The sequence below is a fragment of the Parasteatoda tepidariorum genome, chromosome 3, assembly GCF_043381705.1.
Source record: "Parasteatoda tepidariorum isolate YZ-2023 chromosome 3, CAS_Ptep_4.0, whole genome shotgun sequence".
NCBI lineage: Eukaryota > Metazoa > Arthropoda > Arachnida > Araneae > Theridiidae > Parasteatoda > Parasteatoda tepidariorum.
In genome coordinates this window covers 25,012,288-25,033,644 of record NC_092206.1, presented here as the reverse complement: position 1 = coordinate 25,033,644, position 21,357 = coordinate 25,012,288, and the positions used below count along the sequence as shown (strand labels likewise).

Sequence of the window (21,357 nt, the reverse complement as noted above, 5' to 3'; positions counted from 1 at the left end):
ATCGTTTGTCTAAGCTGTTTTAGTAAAGACTATTTGAAAATAAAAAATCCAAATGCATGAAAATTTTAATGAAGCAAATTTATTTTCTGATTCTACATACGTTTCTCCTTTTTTCAAAACAGTTGCCAAGTTTGCTTTAACACTTATCACACCTTACAAATAGATTTAGAATACCCTCTTCATGGTAACAATGCAGCCTGTTTCGATAACCAACAGGTCACGTCTGTTTTCACGCCTTCGTCATCGTTGTACTGGTTGTCACCGTAATGATGCATGAAACATCGGAAAAGATGAACAGCGCAAGGCCTGGACATTATTGAGGGGTGGTCCAAAACTTCCCAGTCAAAAGAGTTCAATAATGCTCGGGACAGAGCTGTGGAGAGAGCCATTGCCATGGAGAAGCAACGAAGTTTCCTGTTAGCATGTCAGTAGGAAGTTTCGTAAACTACACAAATCTATCGGTGAATATATCAGCAGACAAGGATTTTGCCGACTAAAAACGCATCACTGACTACAACTCATACGTGGAGGGCGATTTGTTAAACTTGAATATTTCAAAGGTACAAAACTGACTCGTTGCAATGTACGCGTCACCTATTAGTGTACGCAACAAAACGACAGTTATTTAAAAAGCAGCCCACGTATTATACTCAAAGTTGTTTATGCAAAATAACTTCATTTACACCATTATAAAGTAATTTAGTTCGAATGATTTCATTCAGCACATTTAAAGTCACTTAATCAAAATTCAGTATACTCAAAATTTAGTATACATAATTCAGTATACTCAAAATGATATTATTCTATAAGTATTGCTGCCATGGTTTAACTCTGTTGTTAAAATAATTTCGTAAGGATTTTTATAATTAAATATTCAAAAAAATCAGACATTTGAAGTAAGTTTCTGTGTTCGGTGATTTGTTGAGTAAAAATATTACAAAAGAAAATAGGGGAATAAAATAAGACTGAAAAGAAACTTTTTCTTCAATTTCAAAGCATTACATTCGTAAAGTAATTTTATGAATGCAGAAGAAAAATGGAAGTTGTTTTATCCACCTAAAATTTAAAATTATTTAATAAATCTAAAAAGTTCGCTTCTTAAAAAGAAAAATGTAAAATGTGTGTGTTGAAGCCCCAGGGGAAAAACTATAATACTTTGAGAATCCAATCATTTCACATAAGCCTGAACGATTTATAAAAAAACCCCAAAAACTTTAGACTTCTTTTCGGGAAATGTATAATTTTTTACATAAACTTAAAGAATGAAAGTTTAGGAGAATAAAAATTTATTATTCTTTCTGCTTTTGAAATTCTGACATGAAATAATGCACAATATTTTATTTCAACTTTTCCGAAAATAATTTTATTTGCATTGCTTGCGGCTATGCAGATAATTAAAGCTTTCCTATTTTTATATTTGTCTTGGTAAAATAATTCAGTATGCATTGGTCTAAATTTTTATGCAGCCATATTTATTGATAAATTTTAAAAATTATGGGACAAATTTCTTGCGTTTTAGTTCATTTTTGATACAATCAAATTCAAAAATTATGAATATATGGTATACACTCCAACTTTTTATCAATGAGTTTACGATTTGAATCTTTTTTAAAAATTATCAGTGTAGAAATTTAAAATTGCGAATTCAGGATCTTCTGATCTTATAACTAATGCGACTTATAATTTTGTATATAACTTTTAATTACGCAACCTGGTATCCAATAATTGTAGGAAAAAAAAACAATAATTTCGTGATGAAAATTGATCACAATCTTAAAATTAATGTGAAAAGTAAATTAGCTACAAGCAATCGATGCTTTCTAAAATGTGTCTTGGATTTAAATGAAACTTGAAAATTTGTGAACATAAATAAACATTTTGAGAACTAGAATCCAAAAATAAAAAAAATCGGATGAATAGCTCTTGAAAAATAAGAATTATAGAAAGCTCCCCATCTTCCAGCTGGCTCCTTAGGCCAGCTTCATCATCTTGTAATTATTGACATCAAGTGCTACCTTTTGACCCTGTTTAGTAAGCTTGAAAATTGCCATATTTGTCAATGAAGGGCAGTTTCTGGCAGAATTAAAGATTATCATCATTAGAACCTGGAATAAAATTCATGTTACTATGTGGGTCCGGAGATTAGCACATGGTGTCCAATATTTTATTTGATGATTCATGTGCAATCATAGAGGTATTGGGTATTAAGAGCAGTGGAAATTTAGTTAAGCGTAGGTAAGAGTTTAAAGTTTTTGCAGTTCTTTTACCAACTGTTACAATTTTCAATTAAATATTGAATCCTAAGTTTAGGTCCCGCAGTAGACTGATCGTTAAGACAAGGTTCCCAACAGATCACCGAAGTCAAGCATCACTGTCTGCGGTCAGTGTGCGGGTGGATGACCTCTTAGATCATTCTGCGTAGGGACTGAAGTGTGCGGTATTAAGTGCCTCGTTAAACAGTTCTACCGTAAAGTGCTCGACTTCGCGTGCAGCTCGTTGGGCTACCGAAGTGGGGGTGCCATCCCCTCTGCTGAGGATCAAAATTATGATGGCATGTCTTCGAATCATTCTCAGGGATGTTTCCCAGATCGTCGCCAATAGCCCATTGTGCAGCTCTAGTATGACGTAAATGAACTAGAACTACAACGAATCCAAAGTATGTAGTTATGACTTTTTATTAAGATTTAATTAAGACATATTATAAATTTAATAAAAAAATACAATTGATTAAGTAAATATAATTATAAAATGTAATAGCAAATATTACAAATTTAGAAAATAATGTGTAGTACTATGTTGTCGCGTTATTTAAAAGAAAAAAGTAAAAGAATACCATGATTTTGCACTCTTTTGCATTTCGAGATGTTTACTTTATTGTGGAACCAAGCAACTGAGTTCGAGTACCGAAGACCAGCCACAGTCGAACCAACAAACTTCAAAGTTGAACCCGAATCGTAAACTGAAATGAACTGAACTGGATCCCTCTCTATAAAATATGTCACATGTATATTGTTGCTGAAACTTGTTCGTTCGATTTTTCATTTTCTGTATGTTTTTACCTATCCTATTGACTTTTGTATGACTACTGTACGATATTAATTTTACAACTATATTTACTCAAATTTTATTAAAATTAAGTTTTAAATTTTGCCTTTCTATTTTCCTTTTTGATGTTAGATGCGTTTCAAAAATACTGGCATAAGACGCACAACCTATCTTGAGGAAGATTAGTGCTGACCCCGACGTAAACTGATTTGTGTGATTCATGGATTTTCGCTTTTATCAAGTTTAAGAAGATTGTTCTCTTTCGGATGACTCAAAAAAGATATATGAGGTTGCAGTAAGAAAAATAGTTCAGAAACAACGCCAGTGGCATAAACATCTCTAGTTGTAGGGAAGCCTCCTTCTATTTGAATTTGTAGTCTATTTGAATTGAGAAGACACAAATTTAATCATGCTGAATCTCATATATTTTAGTTTCCGACAAAGATTTCATTATTAGTCCACTGGAAAATTATCGTTATTCAATTTTATAAACTAAGCTCATGGAAACATACGTAGAGCGACACTTTTAAATCATGAACTTTATTACAAGGTGTTGAACATAACGACTAGCGTTCATCCTTACTGTTGAAATGAATGGCGGAGTCAGCGGGAAAACACATTTTAAGCAATGCATTTGCTTAAATCACTGCGGTCTGATTGGCTGCCTGTTAGTGTAAGTTACTTATAGCGAGCAGTTAAATGAATCGGCAGCTACGGCTGATCAAATTCTAGAATTTTAACCTCTAAGTTCATTCAGTCTGACTGGAGTGCACGACTCTGCATTGAAGCATTCGAGTTTACAGTTTCAGACTTGGCTGAACAGGTTGCTAATTTAGCGAAATTTGTTCAAAATATTCAAAGTTTTCGAAGTTCATCTTTAAGTCTTGGATTTATCAGCAAAGGTCACTCTCCTTCCGGACGTCGATATTTGAAACCTGCCAATGAGTTTCGTTTTCACCATACAAATTTGAGCCTCAGAAGGAAAGTTCAGAAGTCCATGCAAATTTCGAGTTAAGACCACTGGTTCTGCTGAAAATTCAGAAAGGGGGTGGCCCAATCACCANAGAGAGGACTAAAGTTCTAGAAAACAGTAGTCTGTGGAATGCGTTTCTGCTTTCATAGATTTACTTTCAACAACGTGGATGAGCTTTAAAAAAGCAAACATAGAAAAAATATTGCTTATTAAAACATTTTTTTATTTTTTTTCTTTCTACAAAAAACGTAAAATGCGGGAAATTCCGTGAATTAAAAACTTACAATCCGGGAAAAATTAACATTGGAGGTATACGGAAAGACTGGGTCCTGATGAAAAAAACGTAAAATGCGGGAAAAACGTAAATTCGGGGGACGTAAAATCGAGGTTTCACTGTATTTGAAACCTGCCAATGAGTTTCGTTTTCACCATACAAATTTGAGCCTCAGAAGGAAAGTTCAGAAGTCCATGCAAATTTCGAGTTAAGACCACTGGTTCTGCTGAAAATTCAGAAAGGGGGTGGCCCAATCACCAGATTGATAGGATACTTGTAGACGACTACAAGACGAATGTCAAAATTTTAGTTGATACCGGTCCTGATATTAGTGTTATTCCGACATGGCTGACGTCGCAGAACGTAAAACTGGCGTCGCACTGACCCTGTATACTGCTAATAGTACAGAAATCTATTTTGAAGGAATAAAAATACTATATTTAAATTTGAACTTGCTGTGTCATTTTTAACGAAAAGTAGTTGTAACCGATCTTAAGCAATCTATAATTAGTATAACATATTTTAACCAATTTCGACAAACTCGTTAGCTGCTCGACGCAACTGCTTAACAACTGCTTAACCGTAACTGCAATTGATGCAAATACGAAACTTTCGTCTTCTGAAATCCTAGTTGAAAACCAAGGTTTTACTTTTAACTTAACTGTTCTCTTTGAATATTTGAAAATTACGACCTAATATTCAATGCAGACAAATTCCTACCGTTTAGGTAAACAGACTCAAAATGTTCTGGTTTCTCACTTTATTGGGGCTACAGGTTCACCTATGTCTGCTTAACCTAGAAGATTGCAACCTGAGATTTTGAGATCAGCGGAAAAAGAATTTTCATACCTAATGTTACTAGGTAGTATACACATCCATCTAAGTGTACTTGGTCATGGTACCTTTATACATGATTCGGAAAACAAATGTTAACAAACTATGTAACAATTATCACAGTTTGAATGCAGTTACTGTTCTGGACAGATATCTTGTGCCTTATATTCAGGATTGTACACAACTGCTTGAAGATAAAAAATATTTTATACCTTAGATTTATGAAGAGCATGTCACCGAATTTCAATTAAGCTGAGGGCATACCCAAAACAGCAATAACTACTCCATTTGGTTTACTCGAATAGGTGTTTATGCCATTTAGATTGCTGAAGAGCCGATACTGTCGAACCGGTAAACTTCAAAGCTGAACCCGAATTGTAAACTGAAATTAGTTGAACCGTATTCAACTCTGATATATGCATATATTTATTATTGCAAAAGCTTGTTCTTTCGATTTTCATCTTTCCTGGTTTCTACCTGTCACAATCCTATGGATGTTTCGGCTACTATACTGTTTTAATTCCGTGACTACGTATCTATATTTTCATTAATATTAAGTTTTAAATTTTGCATTTCTAATTTCACATTTGACTATAGAAATGTTTCAAAAGTGCACACATAAAACGCGCAAGCTATTTTACCAAAAATTTGTAAGAATTTTCTCTTTTTTTTCAATTTAAGAATGAACTAAAAATGGAGGAGGGCACATAAATTTTCGTTGGTAACCTTATTTATTGCTTCGATTTTCATAGAACAAGAGAAAAAAGATAAGTTTCAAATGAGCATTCTCGTTTTCATAGAATTCTGGAATAAATATTCCAAGTTGCTCTAGATCCATAGGTCATCAAGATTGGTTACTCAAGAATTCAACTTTTCTTGAAAAATGAGAAAAATCGAAAAAAATATACATTTGACATTATTAGACAACCACTTTGTTATAAGGAGAGTATTTGAACACAATTTAACGTGTTTGCTAAAAAGTTTGGAGAAATTTGTACTGTTGGACTGTTTGGAGAAATTTGTACTGTTTGTTGTATGAGACTGCTCCATTTAACAAATATTATTTTCGAAATAGATCCAATAACAGTTCGATAATAGATACAAAAACACCTGCTACTTTTTTCGTTCCTTTTGCTTATTTATATATTTGTTGCAAATATACTTATTTTAAAGTAATTTGCGTATCTACTATGTAATCTTTAAAATTCCAAATGTTTGACGATCAATATCTAAAATACAGTTTTTGAAATACGAATAGGTGATAATCAATAAATGCGGTATTAAATTGATTAGAAAAAATTAAGAGATAAGGTTTCAAACGAACTTCTGTAAAAGCTAAATTGGATCTCTTTAAATTCTTTTCCTACGAAAAAAACCCCTTTGAATCAATTCAAGTTAAATTTTTTTTGATTTGCGAATATAATCTGAAAGAGCAAACAAAATTATTTTTGATTACTGAGGGAGTTTTGTTTCGATTCTTTCCTAGTTATGAGTGCTAAAATGGTAGACCATTAGCAAATCGATAAAACTTTTTTCCTCCTTGAAAGCTTAGATTACTATCTTTTGTGATGCTGGAAATGAAATTAAATATTTTCGATTTCCACTATCCATTCTAAATGTCTATAGCATTGTATTCGTTTTCACAGATTTTTGTAATTTTCAAACAGAACATTTTTTATAAAAGAAGCATAACTCTTGTTTTTATCTCTTTTGATAAAAAAAAAAATTGAATCTCCATTAGATCCATTATTGTAGGTGAATCAATAGTTTGGGACATTTTGATGAGAATAACAATCCAAATTTATTGTTTGAGAAAGCTAGTAATTTTGAAGCTGGTTTTAAGAGCAATTTAAGATAAATAACATTTTTTTAAAATTTTTTATTTCATAAAATAATTTCAAAAAATTTAATATGGTCAGTTCAGTTAAAAGTTTCAAAAATATGAGCTAAAATATTCAAAAATGCTTAAAAGTAGTTTAATTATTATTATTATTATTTTTCACTGATAGAAATAACGTTTGAAATTTTTTTGTTCCTTACTAGAACAAAATACATTGTCACTAACACCTGATTTCAAAGAAAGTTTGAGATTTCTCCACTTACTAGATACTTCAGGTTGTGAACAGCAGTGATTTAATCGCTTTCCCATCCCTAACTGATTCTGTGACAAACGATATATGTACATCGACACATGTATGTACACACATGAACATTAGCATTTATCGAATTCATCCAATGGTTTGCGCAGCAACATCTTCGGTTATTGATTTCAAGTTTAACCTCTAATTTTATATAAACCAATAATTCGTTAAAACTCCATGTTAATTTTTAATTAGTGGAATGATCGTTTTCTCTTTTGTTGCTCATCTGCATACAATCTTGGAACAAATTGAACTAACTGGGTGTTTTTCAATCCTTTAAAAAAACACAGTTCCCAAACACAGTTAATTCTTCTTTTTTCTGACAATATCAATCAAACAATTTTCACGAAGTTTGTTACAAATTCCTTAGAAATCTTAAATTATGTTTGTTACTATAGGGTTTCATACGGGCATTTTTTAGTCAGCTATTTATAATAATTTTCCTCGTTAAACACGATATATCGTTAAATTAGGTCTCAATATGAACAATATAGATTATATTATTCAAACCGTTTTGCAAGTGCATATTTTCGATTTGAAATTCTTACAATGTGTGATATGCATATAAATAATTTTATTACTAAGACCAGCAAAATTTCCCTTTCAACTTTTTTTCAAATTAAACATGACGCATTTGTAATTAAGATTACTCAGTTTCGATCGATAGAGTATTCGTTCTGTTGAGAAAATGTCGATGATATTTTACGTTGTCCTACTTGTTAAGTTAACGTATAAGTTGTATACGTTATATAAGTACTTGTAAAATTATTTTACACCCGCACGTTGCACTTTATATCGAGTAAAGTTATTTTTATGATATAATTTAAAGTAAGGGGAATTAGCTTAGAACTATACACTCGCTAATTCTAGATATAAAATTAGTTTGTAAATCAAAAATTCACATAGCACTGAGGGAACGTTAAGTCAAATTCGAATTAGGCTTAACAAAAAAGAAGCATATAGAAACAAAATATTACAAAGTTACTTAATATAATTCACCTAAACTAACAAAATAATGTATAATTTTTCTTATTATGCAATAAAATACTTATATTAATTATGTTACAGTTAATTTTTGCTTCTGTAGATGCAACGGACAGCTGAAACAACAAACTCATGCCGTTTCGAGCTCAATTTTAAACAATCTACTGAAACTAACTTAAATATGCCAAAAATAACTCGCGAAAGGTGCTAATGTATTGGAGCTGGCTGTAATCATTCTCGATATTGTTGTTTAAATTAAACAATACCTTTTAAAGTATAATTGAACTCATGATATAGTGTTCCTTTGGATTTTTTTTTGTTATTCAACTCCGAATTCGGTGAAATATTACACCACATATTTTACAGTGCATATGATATAGAATTTGAATGTATATAAATAAATGACAACTGTATTTTTCGTATGGGGGAATGTCTGTAACTAAAGCCGTGGTGTCTCAGGGGATAGAGCACTCTCTACCCAATGAGATAATTCGGGTTCGAATCCCAGGGATGGCTGGTTAATACGAACTCCACACCTGGCTCTCACCATGCGAATGTAATTTAGCCTCAGTGGTAGACGGATCATGTGTTAGAGTCCCCTTACCGCCAGGTTAACTGTGGGATGTTTTCGTGGTTTTCCTCTCCATGCAACGGAAATGAGGGTTAGTTCATCAAAAATTCCTCCACGAAAGCAGATTTCTCCCAATACTTGCCCCAGGATTTTCCTTGTTTTCTGGATTGTGTTCAGAATTGCAAGGCTATGGTGTTAAACATTGGTAATCATTAACTCAATCATGAGGTAGGCTGTTCAATGACGGTTATAAAAAATAAAATATCTGTAACTAATGAAAAATTATACTTAACGTTACACTAATCAGTTTAAATTCCCAAAGTTTTAGGACGAAATTTTATATTTAATTACAAAATAGAGAAATTCAAATTCTGAAGCACTTCTTAGAATAGAGAAAATGGAATTACTATCACAGAGATTCAAAATACTTGTTCACATTTCCTTTAACTCAATATAAAATATTCAACAAGACAAGGCTTGCGGCGGTGAATTCTTTAATATCTGTCGAAGATGTTGGTGAAATGCATTGATTCATGTTCTGTTTCATGAATGTACACGTTAGTTACATGTCCGACAAGAATATTAAATTTACGTTCTTCCATCACATGTCATGGAATATTGTAAACAACATTATTTCATTACAAGATGTCTTTCTGTCAGGAAATGGGATATAACTTTAATCAGAATTATAGACAGTGATAAACTTTTCTCTTGAATAATAAATGCATCATGTCAGTTTGAATAAATAAACAGTTGTGTCAGGCCTCCCCATTTCTATGTGTAATAAGCCGTTTTTTTTCCTCTTGATGTCTGTTACTTAATTAAAGACTATTTAAAATACGGTTCATACCTGTAAAATAACTTTAGCTTATTTATTCTATCTAAACAGAGGTATTACTTTCTAGATTAAATATTTGTAAAATATTTTTCATATATATATATATAAGGTGAATTGGTGCCAGACAAATTGACAACTTCTCGTAAACACCTTCTTTGAATCTAATCTAGTATTTTTTTTAATTCAAAAAACAAGCTATTAAATATATATATATATATATATATTTGTATTTAATAGAATTTGTCTGGCACAATTCACCTTTGCGACAAATTAGAGTACATGTTATTCGTTATTTTTATCGGCATGTTATTTGTAGCCGAGATTATTCATTGCGGACTACAATTCATAGAATTTTTAATTTTAAGCAGAATAAATTGTCATTAAATAAATAATACATAGTCTAAAACTCCGCATTTTAATTGCAGCACATCTTAATTTAGAAGATGTTATGTTTCCTTGAGAAAAAAATCTTTTTTTTGGGAACAAATAAATTCACATTTTAATTGGATTTTACCTCCAGCACAGACAGTTAAAGGCTCTCAAGTAAAAGAAATACCACTTTTATTCTCTGGACTTGAGTCCAGAGAAGTTTAACGTTTGGTTCGTCCTGTAGAAACAGATGTGCACGAAGCCTCATAAGATTTTGGCTTTCTTATAAAGTTATTCTTAAGGAATGGACAAACTATCAATAGGTGATTTGATTACCCAGTAAGAACAGAAAATTTTAAGATATTTGGACAGTTATTTGCCAAGCAGAAAAATTGAATTTTTTTGAAAATTTGCAATGATCAATATTTGTGTTGGTTAATTTGAAAACTTGCAACATTGTAACAGGTAGTAATGTTCTCATATATAGTTAAAAAAATTACTTGCGATACTATAATAAGCATTAAAATTGCTAATTGTGTGTCCAAGGTATGTCTTGCAATTATTTTAGAGTAGTTATATTTTAAAATCCACTATATTTGTTTGCATATATTTTTGTTAATAAACATTTGTATATGCAAGGTGTTTTTTGAGCACTGAGAGGTACGAAAAATCACAGAGTTGAGGATGTTAAGGACCAAAAGGGTGTTAAGAACAAAACTAATAAAATACACGTATTTATCATTTTTTTAAAAAAATGAAGAGTTTACGAATCAAAAGTTCCGAAGAGATTATTCCCTTTTTTTTGTTCTATTATTTTCTTACTGATATAGTGTCATACTTCCATACTGTTTTACCACTGTTTCATTTTCCTATCTTAACCATATGCCACAGAATTTTTATACTTTTCATAATTTTTTTCCTTTGTTTTGTTTTAAATTAGGCCAAAAAAAAAGGAGAACATTATATTTGGCATTTTAATAACTTATAGTTTTGAAATAGAACATGAAGCACCTGTTTCTGCTTTAACAATAAAATATTTCAGATACGGCTGAGTTTCAAACAATATTTGTTCCAATTTGCAATTATTTGGAGTTATTTAGAGCTAAGAAAAACATATATATACACCATTGGAAATCAATTAATGATTATATGAATATAAATGAATAAAAATTTCAAACTACTCTTTTCAGAATTTTTATTTTACTATGAATATAATTCCAATATTCTATCAAATTGTTTTAGTAACTATCAGACTGCTTTTTATAATTGAAAAAAATACCTAAATACATTTTTTTTGTAATTAGAGTGTCAGAAAAAATATATAAAAAGGAACACTGATGTCCCATATGAGTCGAAGGTTTAACAACAGAATATTGCCCGATCTTACAGAAGTAAATCCTCATTTGGCTCACGTGTCATTTAAAACGCATTCATTAAAATTGAATTAACTTTTGATGAAGTCTAAAACAAAAATGTTTCAGTTAAATGCAAATAAAATCCTTCAAATTGCTATGTCATCGGCGGTAATGATCTTGGATATTAGTTTTTATCTCATAATTAGCCAAATACATTATATCTCCTGGGTAAGTTTTCTGTAACAATATTTCTTTTAAGTGAACAAGAAGCGCAAGTTTCATTTGCTAGAGTAACGCAATTACCTTATTTTGTGGATCAAAATCCTCTTTGCGCAATTAGTCTTATCCTGTTTCTTTTCCTTTTCTCCAATCAACCTGAGAGAAGGATAACGTAATTTATCCTGCAAGAAAAGCTTTCCTGCTCGTTTATCGGCTTTTTGAACAACTACACTGGATAAGTAATTTGAACCATTAATAAATGATGCACCTAGTGGATTAATTTTAATAGAAAAATAATTTTTTTCTTGGAAGGAAAAGAAATGATAAAACCTGTAATCTGTGTAATTAAAAGAAAACATTTTTTTAGTTAAAATGATTTTATTTTTCGCATATTTTGTTTATAGATTTAATATTTTAAAATCCACTTTATTTGTTTGTATATGCAAGGTTTTTTTCTGAGCACTGAGAGGTACGAAAAATCACAGAGTTGAGGATTGCATATCAAGTCATGACCAGAAATATCAATGCAAGCTGTTTAAGGCGTCTCTCTAATGTGGACTGGCTCTTCGTGGGCCTTTTTACATAACTTAATTTTAAGTTGATTTATGTTTTCTATTATCAAACATGCCACTCTGGGCCGAGATAACGTGGTTGGTAGGGCACTGGGACCATATCCAAGAGATCACGGATTCGATCCCCGCCGGCTGAAGACTCCCCGTGTAGTAAATGGTGACTGATGCGCATGTTAAATCTGTCGAGTCGCAAAGTCCTCCATGTTCTCACAACAAATCAATACCTCTGAGGGTACTGATCCAGGAGTTCCTTTGTCTTCTGGATTGGTTCAAAATTACAAGGCTACGGAGTTGGACATAAGTAGTCGTGAACCTAAAATTCGGTCGGCTGATCAAAGACGGTTATAAAATAAAATAAAACATACCACTCGTATGGACTTTGAATAGCATTTTTTTGTATTTTAATGCTTTTCTAATCATTAAATTTAATCCAATTTTCAAATCATTGAATGAACAGTGATTTAATGTTTTCCAAATCATTCAATTTATAGTGCGTTAAATAGCGTATTCATTTTTGGGTTCAACGTTCATTTCACACGTTCATTTTCGGCTCCATATGAATGTAGTTTTCTACACTGACTATTATATAAATTGAAATTTATGTCATAAATATCAATACTGCTTCAAATGTACATGAACGTGCATGAGCAGTGTTCGTTATGACAAGTTGTCCCTAGGGGTCTCTGATATATTTGATCATTGGTTTTTATGTAAGTTTTAATTCTTATTGTGTTCCCTACCCTACTTTTCTTTTAAGTTAGCTCTGGAAGTTTAGAAACATGAGATTATAAATTGTACTCTAAATGGCTTGATAAAATAGAATATTGATATGTTGCTGCCTTAGACACGTGTCGTGGAATGGTATACCCAAATTTGTCTGGTCGAATAAAAATGGAACAATAACATGCTTTCTGGATCACTTATTTTTATTTCAGGAACACATCAGAATTTAGTAGCGCAACATTTTGAACACTGGAACAGTTTGCAGAATTTTGGTGTTGAAGAACGCGTGTCTGTGCATGCTCGGGTGTTTATATTTCAAAAATCAATGTAGAAAATTGTGAATCTATTCACAATGCAAAACTCGCATACATGCGCAATATCTGCAATGTAAGAATAATCGTGAAAAAAGGAGATTAGCTTTTATCTTCTGAGCATACTGGGAAGGAAAGCGAATCTTAAATTTTTTTTGCTCACCAACACAGTGCGTCAACACAAATCGAATGATAGCGTCCATTCGGGCAACCGGTTTAGCAGTTAAAGCAAACTAGGTGCAAAGACCGTTACAAAAGTAACATTTTAAATTTAGACGAGAGCTAAACTGTTAAAATATTTAGGTGTGTTGTGATAGTATCATCTCAAATATGATTTAGGCAAAAGTAGAATATATGTACGTGATGTCGTGAAATACTTATAAACTACTGTGGGGGCGAAGTTAATCGACAATACCAACCGTCATCTATCAAAAGGTACCTCGTGATAGAACCAAGTTAGCATGCTTTATATACTAGTGAATGATGTTAAACTTTCATAGTGGTAGTTACGCCACAGTACTCCCCCACCAGAAATTTTATCAGAGATATAATTCGATGAACAGATCTCACTAGTTGCTGTACTTGTGAAAGACCGGGAGAAAGTCACCGGATTTTTTTGAGTGCTGAATGTGAGAGGTGTATTAACTTCACAGACGAGGTAGCTCCTGTGTTGCCTTTAGCAGTCGAGTGTATGCTTGCCGACGTTGTGTGTGTGCTTGAGCAATACCTCCTAGAGAGGAATCAAGCCTTTCAACGGGTTACTATAGGCAATGATGACGTAGTAGAGTTAGGCCCAGAGGGAAACCAGTCAGGGTAGCTATTTTTACGAAAAACTCCGAATCTGATCAAACGAGCCATTGGCGATATTCTCAAGTATTATAACCTGTGTCGGCATTCAGCCAATTGGCGAATATTTTTGATTTGAATTTGTAAACAACCGTGTGTGTTCTGGTGTCAACGTTCTTCGTAAAATTTATATTTATTCAACAAATGTTGTAAATGTCAGCATTAATTTAATTCTTAGTGTTATGGATAATTGCCAATGAGTGCTGTGTACCAAACTGCAGAGGATTTTACAAAGTTGATGGTACAAAAGCATTAAATTTTGGATTTCCCAATACGTAAGAAATGGCTTGCCGCCATGCCAAGAGATTTTGAAGTTGCAAAGAATTCTAAAGTGAGTAATATTTGTTCTTATTTTTAAAAATTTAATTATGCTTCTTTATTATATTTTTACTAAGAGTAAATTATTTTAAATTGTGGATAAATTATTTATAATAATTAAGTTGTTCTTATCAATCATATCGCAAACTATTGTAATATATAGTTATTTTTATAGAGTTTTATTTTATAAAAATATTAATAATTTTAGTATTTTATTAAATTTTTGCTCAAACTTTAAACATTTTTGTTTGACCATAATATATTGTAACTGCTTAAAGCAAAATTTTTTTTATTTGATTATGAAATTTAAATCTATTAATTTTTCTACAAAAATCTATTAATTTTTCATACATGAATATAGTATGTACTATTTATTTTAAATGCACATTTAAATATTGTATTCATTTTGTTATAGGTATGTGAGATGCATTTCAAGGAAAATGACATTAGAAAAGAGATATTAAATGACATTAGAATTATTTTTAAATGCTACTGAAAGTTAAACATATATCAGTAAAATTTATGTTTACATTTTATTTATCATTTTTTGAATTTGCTATTTAATAAAATATTTGTTATCTAAGGTTGCTTACTTTAATTTTAGTTTATCACTTCTAACAATCACACTTCCACAGGAAAAAAATACAAATTATAATCATGCTTTTGATATGTTTTTTTTTACTATCTAAACCTTGTTTGAAGACTGCATTTGATTTTCTAAATTTTTTTAAGCTCATTTTATGTCATTGTTTATAAACAATTTCTATTTTATTTCGTATGCTCTAGTTCTAATAACATGCAAAACATAATCATTAAAATCCAAAATAATCATCTACTAAAAATGTAAGTATCATATTATAAAAATTAGACCCCTTTCTTAGTTTTATGTCAAAACTATAATAATAATAAATGTGTAAAATCCCTTTAAAAATATATTTCTTTGTTTTTAATCCATACATTTTATAACAAAAAGTTAGATAAAATTTTCCAATTTATAAAATAAAACTGATATTTAATGCTTAAAAATATATTTTTTTTCATTCACACAACAGTTATTTTTGTTAGAATTGATTTATTGTTAATCATTTCTGAAAACAAATAAATATATTAAGCATTTTTACACAATTTAAGAACATTTAATCTAGACAAAAAAAATAATAATAATAATTTGTAGAAAGTAAAAAATTAGTAGAAGAGTAACGAAAAAGTGTCGAGAAACAGAAGGAAAAAAAACCCCCGTCATTGTCAGAAGTGATCAGCAAATCTGGGCCTAACTGTATGAGTCATCGTTTTGCTTTCTTCCATCTAGGAGGTATTGGCTTGAGACGAGACTGAGCAACAGCACAGGAGGGTGAATGATGCATTCACAAATAGCAAGTCAACAGTTCAATGTGGACTATCCATCGAAGTAGGCGTTACCGTTAAGAGATTGCGAAGTGGGCGTTACTTGCGTGAGCAAATCACGTTCGAAGGTCACCAATGTGGGGGCGAAGTTACTCGACAATACCAACCGTCATCTATCAAAAGGCACCTCGTGATAGAATCAAGTTAGCATGCTTTATATACTAGTGATTGATGTTAAACTTTTGTAGTGGTAGTTACGCCACACTACAAAAGGAAAAAATAAGTAAAGCTTGTAGTCAAGAAACAACGGCAACTACTCATTTTCCTGAACACTCGAAAGAGCAAAGTATAAACTTTAAAGCTAGTTTCCTCTAATTCACTAAAATGTCTTCGGATTATTGTACATGAAATTCTAAAAGGTCTTTCTAAAACTAAACCTTTCAAAGGAATTTTTTTAAATTTATTCCTGAGTAGCGATCCTATCTAATAAAAAAATGCTTCACCAGTTATGATACACGCTTTAAAGATACTACCTGCCATACACAATAAATTTTTATAAGGAATCATGCCTATTTTTTCAGCGGATCCTTTCACAAGTTGGAGTTTCAGGAAATGAAAAGGCTGATGACTTGACAAAATCCGGAACCAAAGACCAAAGAAAACATGACTTCTTTATTTAAAAATAACCATCTTCCAATTTTGTGAAAAAAACTAGATCAACGTCAAATTCCCGGTCATCATTGTTGTGCCAGAAAATCTGCTGGTTAACTTGTGAAGTTCGAGGTCCCTCAAAGCATCTCAACAATGCTATCCAGATGACTGATCACCATGAGATTTTAGAAAATGGAATGAAAACTTTTTCTGCATGCCTAAACTCCAACATCTCAGTATTTCAGGAGCGCATTCTGGACTGCCTCATCATTACTGTAGCGGGTCTATACCTAAAAACATCAATGGTTGCCTCAGAGTTAATGGAACAATTATAAAATTTCAAGGGCCTGATTTAGAGCTAATCTAAACCATTGAGTTTAATTCCAACACCACTAAAATGACATCTCCAACTTTTATCCTCTTAGCTTTTCAATTGTATTAATATTTTTTAAATTTATTATGGTGACTAATGAGTTTATGTTTTGCCTTCTTGAAAAAGATAATATAATTTAAACTTTTTCTCATGATAATCTGATAATCATGTTTACAGTTTCCGTTTATTAATAAGCACTAAAACTCTGAGAAATGGCTTTTTTTTCTATGTAAATAAATGATAAATATAATGTTTGTTTGGTTCACTTGAATCTGTGACTTTCGCAACAACTATCAATTATTTATAGAATATATTTTGTTTATTTTGCGCAAATCTATATGTTCCTAGTTCCGTAAGTTAACTATCTCTAGTTCTAAAGCTATATATTCAAAGCTATATGTCTCTAATAATTGTAATTACAAATTTATATATAATGAGTAGAATTAGAATACATTCTGTAACAACTTAACTTTAAAAGTAATGTATTAAAATCATTTATGACTCTTTTTATACATTTAACATTCATTTTTATCAATATGTTCAGAAAAATACTCGATCATAAATTGAAACGAAATCAGCCTAATACTTTCTCCAATCCATAGCATTACTCATATTTTCTCCTTTCCACAAACCGCAACGATTTCACCTTTTTTTCCCTCTTCCAAATTCTTAAAGTTGAAATCATTTTTCCGTGAAAGAATTCTTATAAATATTGAACCTAGAAATGTTCGGAAATTTATTACCATTAAGTTGACACATTACATGATTTGTGGCTGTAATATCTGGAGATTTTAAACCCAGATTTATGCGTTCCTTATTTCTCTTCTGCTTCAATTTTATGTTAATAGTGCTTTTCTCCCTGTTTCTTTTTAAAGACGCGTTCCATGTCTGATTCCCATTGTGATGGATTTATTACTCTCCAGTGAGGTTTGAAATTCGTGTCTTACAAATATTTGAAACAACGTATTCCATAAATTAAAGTTAAGTCCCTAACGGTACGAGATTGCATTAGTTTATGGCTTCAAACATTCTTAAAGACGTGACATGAAAATGACAAATGCGGTACTTTATTTGTAGAAAATATTCAAGGGAACAATTTTAATGGGAAAATGAAATAAATTGTATTGCACTTAACTGAAATTTAATGAGTTTTAAAATAAGTAAAGAGAAAGTAACTGTCGTTAAAACATTAGCTGAAAGGAAAGGTAGCTGAAGTGTCATTCGCAAGTCAAGATTGATTATTTTATACAGTTACGGTTTGGTTATGAAATAATGCATTTTCTCTATATTGCATTGATTGCGGGTACATAAGTTAATGAAAATGTACATAAGTTAGTTAAAAATTATTTACAAAAAAATTAATACAGTTGGAAAATTCACGTTTCAGATATTTTTATTTTAATGTGTAATTTAAACTTTTAAATTTGTCCTTATCACACGCGACTATTTAAGCCACTGATTAAGGAGAAAAACCTATAAGTAACGAGCATTATTCGCGAGTAACTTTTTTTCGCGAATAATGCTCTTCCAAAATGATTCGACCGAAAGATTTAAACTGGGGAGAGCAGTTTTGGTAAAAATTGTATTTTTTGATAATTTACGACCTTAGAAATTGCTTCAAAATAGACAAATTAATTTTATATATGATTTTAGAAAAAAAAACTGTCAGTAAGGAAAAAAATCAGCATGGATAGTAAGTAATATTTCGAGTATTTCTGGCTAATACTTCGATAAAATAATAATATTTCGCTGGTTCGTTTCTTGACAGCAGCATCTAGATCCTATCCATTTATCCGTGAGTTTTCAAACATTCCTTATAATAGAATCTATTAATTGTTGTAGAACATTTTTTTTTAAATGCATTTGACTGTATAAATATCTTTATAGTTTAGATTGCTTTTTTTGCTTTTCAAATACCTATACAATCATCTTTCCATCTAACTAAAATATAATTTCATTTTGATAATAAATTAATTAAGTGTAAATACCAGCAAAACGGTTTTGATTAAAAAAATAATTTCACTGAAATTAATTTTTCTTATAGATCAAGAAACTCATTTTGATTGCTAACATTATTTATTATATTTAAATAAGAACTGAAATAATGGATTTATCACATAATAGTTAGCAGTTTACGCCATTTAGATTTTTATTAGTAAGCATTTACAGTACTAAAAAATATGTTAAACTGAAATTACAAAAATAAACACGAAATTAATAAGTTTATTTCATTTGTAATATTTTCTAAGTATAAGTACAAAAATGTGCTGATAGTATTATTTTTAAAAACAAATTACATAAAATTAATCTCAGTAAGAGTGCAAGGTTTCCAAACGAAAAAAAATAATATATTTATTTAAATTTTTAAAAATACCTTTTAATTTATTTTACATAATTAAAATACATAAATTAAAATACCTTTTAATTTACGTTTTTTAAAATTATTATACAATTTTAAATTTTAGTATTAGACTATACATAACCCAGCTATGGACAGAGCAAATAATTTAGTGAAATTATCAGGGTTTTACTTTAAACAGCTTTACCTTTTAATAGCTGTTATTTTTGAACAGCTATGAAAAGAATACCAGGTAATTTTGATTCCTGTTACACGAACTAAATCAAAACGATATTAGGTACCTCTCTCCAAACTTCTACACAAACAACGAGAGGACTTTCAGTCACGATAGATTTAATATATACATTGCTGCGTATACACACAGGTTGTTCATTCGACTTCCAGAATCGAACTCTCAACCCCCGGGTCACCAATTGGGTTATGAGAGATACCATACGCTACTGTGCTACCGGAGCACGTACAGTTTTGGAAAGCGATAAACCATAAACGTAACGACCGTAATATGCAGCTAAGTTAAGCCATATTATCTTAAATGATTTTATGACTTAATTTGAGCGGAATGATCGTTCAATTAAACATTTTATTAACTTATAAAGGTTGCTTATTGAGTTCCCGTATTATGGTTTAAGTTATTATGAATTAACGTAAAGTCGATTTTCTGGAGAGTTTATAAGTTGAACATAATTCCAATATTGCAAATGTAAAATTAATTTAGTTAGAATTAAAATGCAGGAAAGCATCTGTTTGAAATCATAAACTTATATTTTTGGTAGCAAATATTTGTCATAAGTTTAGTCATCAGATAAGTGACAGTATTTTATTTTTTAAAATTTTCACTTTTATTTTCATGTTTTTTCATTTTTATAACATGTTATGTTGTTTAAAAATAATTTAATTTAAATATGAAACTTCATATTTGTTAACTTATTTTAAAATCATACCTTATTTTGAAATCAATACCTATGAGCACTCGTTATAATATAACGATAGCAAGTTTTGTTTTAAAATGTGCTTTTTCTAAAATTTTGTTGTTTAGTGAAATTATTTCAAAAATTATTATTTCTAATTTTATACTTTATTATAAATTTTTGTTAGGTGCTTACAGTTCCTGATTTTTCATATTCATGAAAAGAATGTAATGGTATTTTGAAAAAACAATTATAATGCTATATTTTATAAACAAATAAAATGATGAAAACAAATGATAACGTTTTAAAATGCTTATGAATATAAATAAAAATGTTTTCTACTTGAAAATACTGATAAAAATATTTGTAGTATAACGATAATACGATTTGTAGTAGTACGAAAATAAAATTATGTTATTAATTTTTAAATTGTTTATTCATTTCATTTTTTAGAATCTAGTTTAAATTATATACTAATAGGAAATATAATACATGTTTCCGATTATGTACCTTAAGAGAAAACTATTGTTAAATCCATTACTGAAATTAAACTATTTTCAAAATGTTTGCTATAAATCTAAAAGGTTTAAGGTTACATAAATTTTAAACTTCTCAACAGAATTTTTTTTTCTCTTCCAAATCAGATAAAAAGCGTTTTTTGTTGATGAAATTAGAGAGCAACATTTATTTCTCTTTTTACTGCATTTCTTTTAAAAAGTAATAGTTTCTTTTTTATTTCCAATCTCAAAAGTTTCATGTTACATTTCTTTTCTTCAAGTAAGTTAGTGAAACACGAGTTTTGTGCAACTAGCTCCCTCTTTTTATACTGATAAAAACAGAGAACAATGTAATAAGATGATTTATAAATAAATATTTTATTTGGAATTTTTTTCAGCACAAACTTTTCTTTTATGTTTTCCTTCGAAGCTCTCTTCTGGATTATTGTTTTTCGCCAATTGAGAAGATTTAATTATTTCTAAAGCAAAAATGAGGAACACAGATGCTTAAAAATACTATAAAAAGAAATAAGATTGTCGAAGCTTCAAAAATAGTAAGCAAAAATAATTTATTACATTTATTTAATTAAGAGCTTTATTTTTTGATTTGTTTAATTTAAAGACAACATAATTTTAAATTTCTAAAACTAATATCTTTGTTAAAATAATTTGATATTCTAAAGTAGGAGAACATTGAAATTAACTTTTTAAGTGAAAATAGTATTTGAGACTCGTATAGCTAAATATTGTTATTTACTGTATGATCCTTAACTCTATCTTGTTGAAAAATTACAATACCCTTAGGGAAAAATGAATTCAATAACTTCAAATTTCCTTATTAATCTTTCTTCA

The 21,357-nt window shown here is 30.2% G+C and overlaps 1 long non-coding RNA gene across 1 annotated transcript; it reads left to right on the top strand.

Annotated features, from left to right (window-relative positions):
- Positions 1 to 13,985: 13,985 nt before the first annotated feature.
- LOC122269061 (uncharacterized) lies at positions 13,986 to 14,956 on the top strand. The gene is made up of 2 exons (XR_006224951.2): positions 13,986 to 14,386; positions 14,789 to 14,956. It is a non-coding gene; the product is annotated as an uncharacterized lncRNA (long non-coding RNA).
- The last annotated feature ends 6,401 nt before the right edge of the window (positions 14,957 to 21,357 follow it).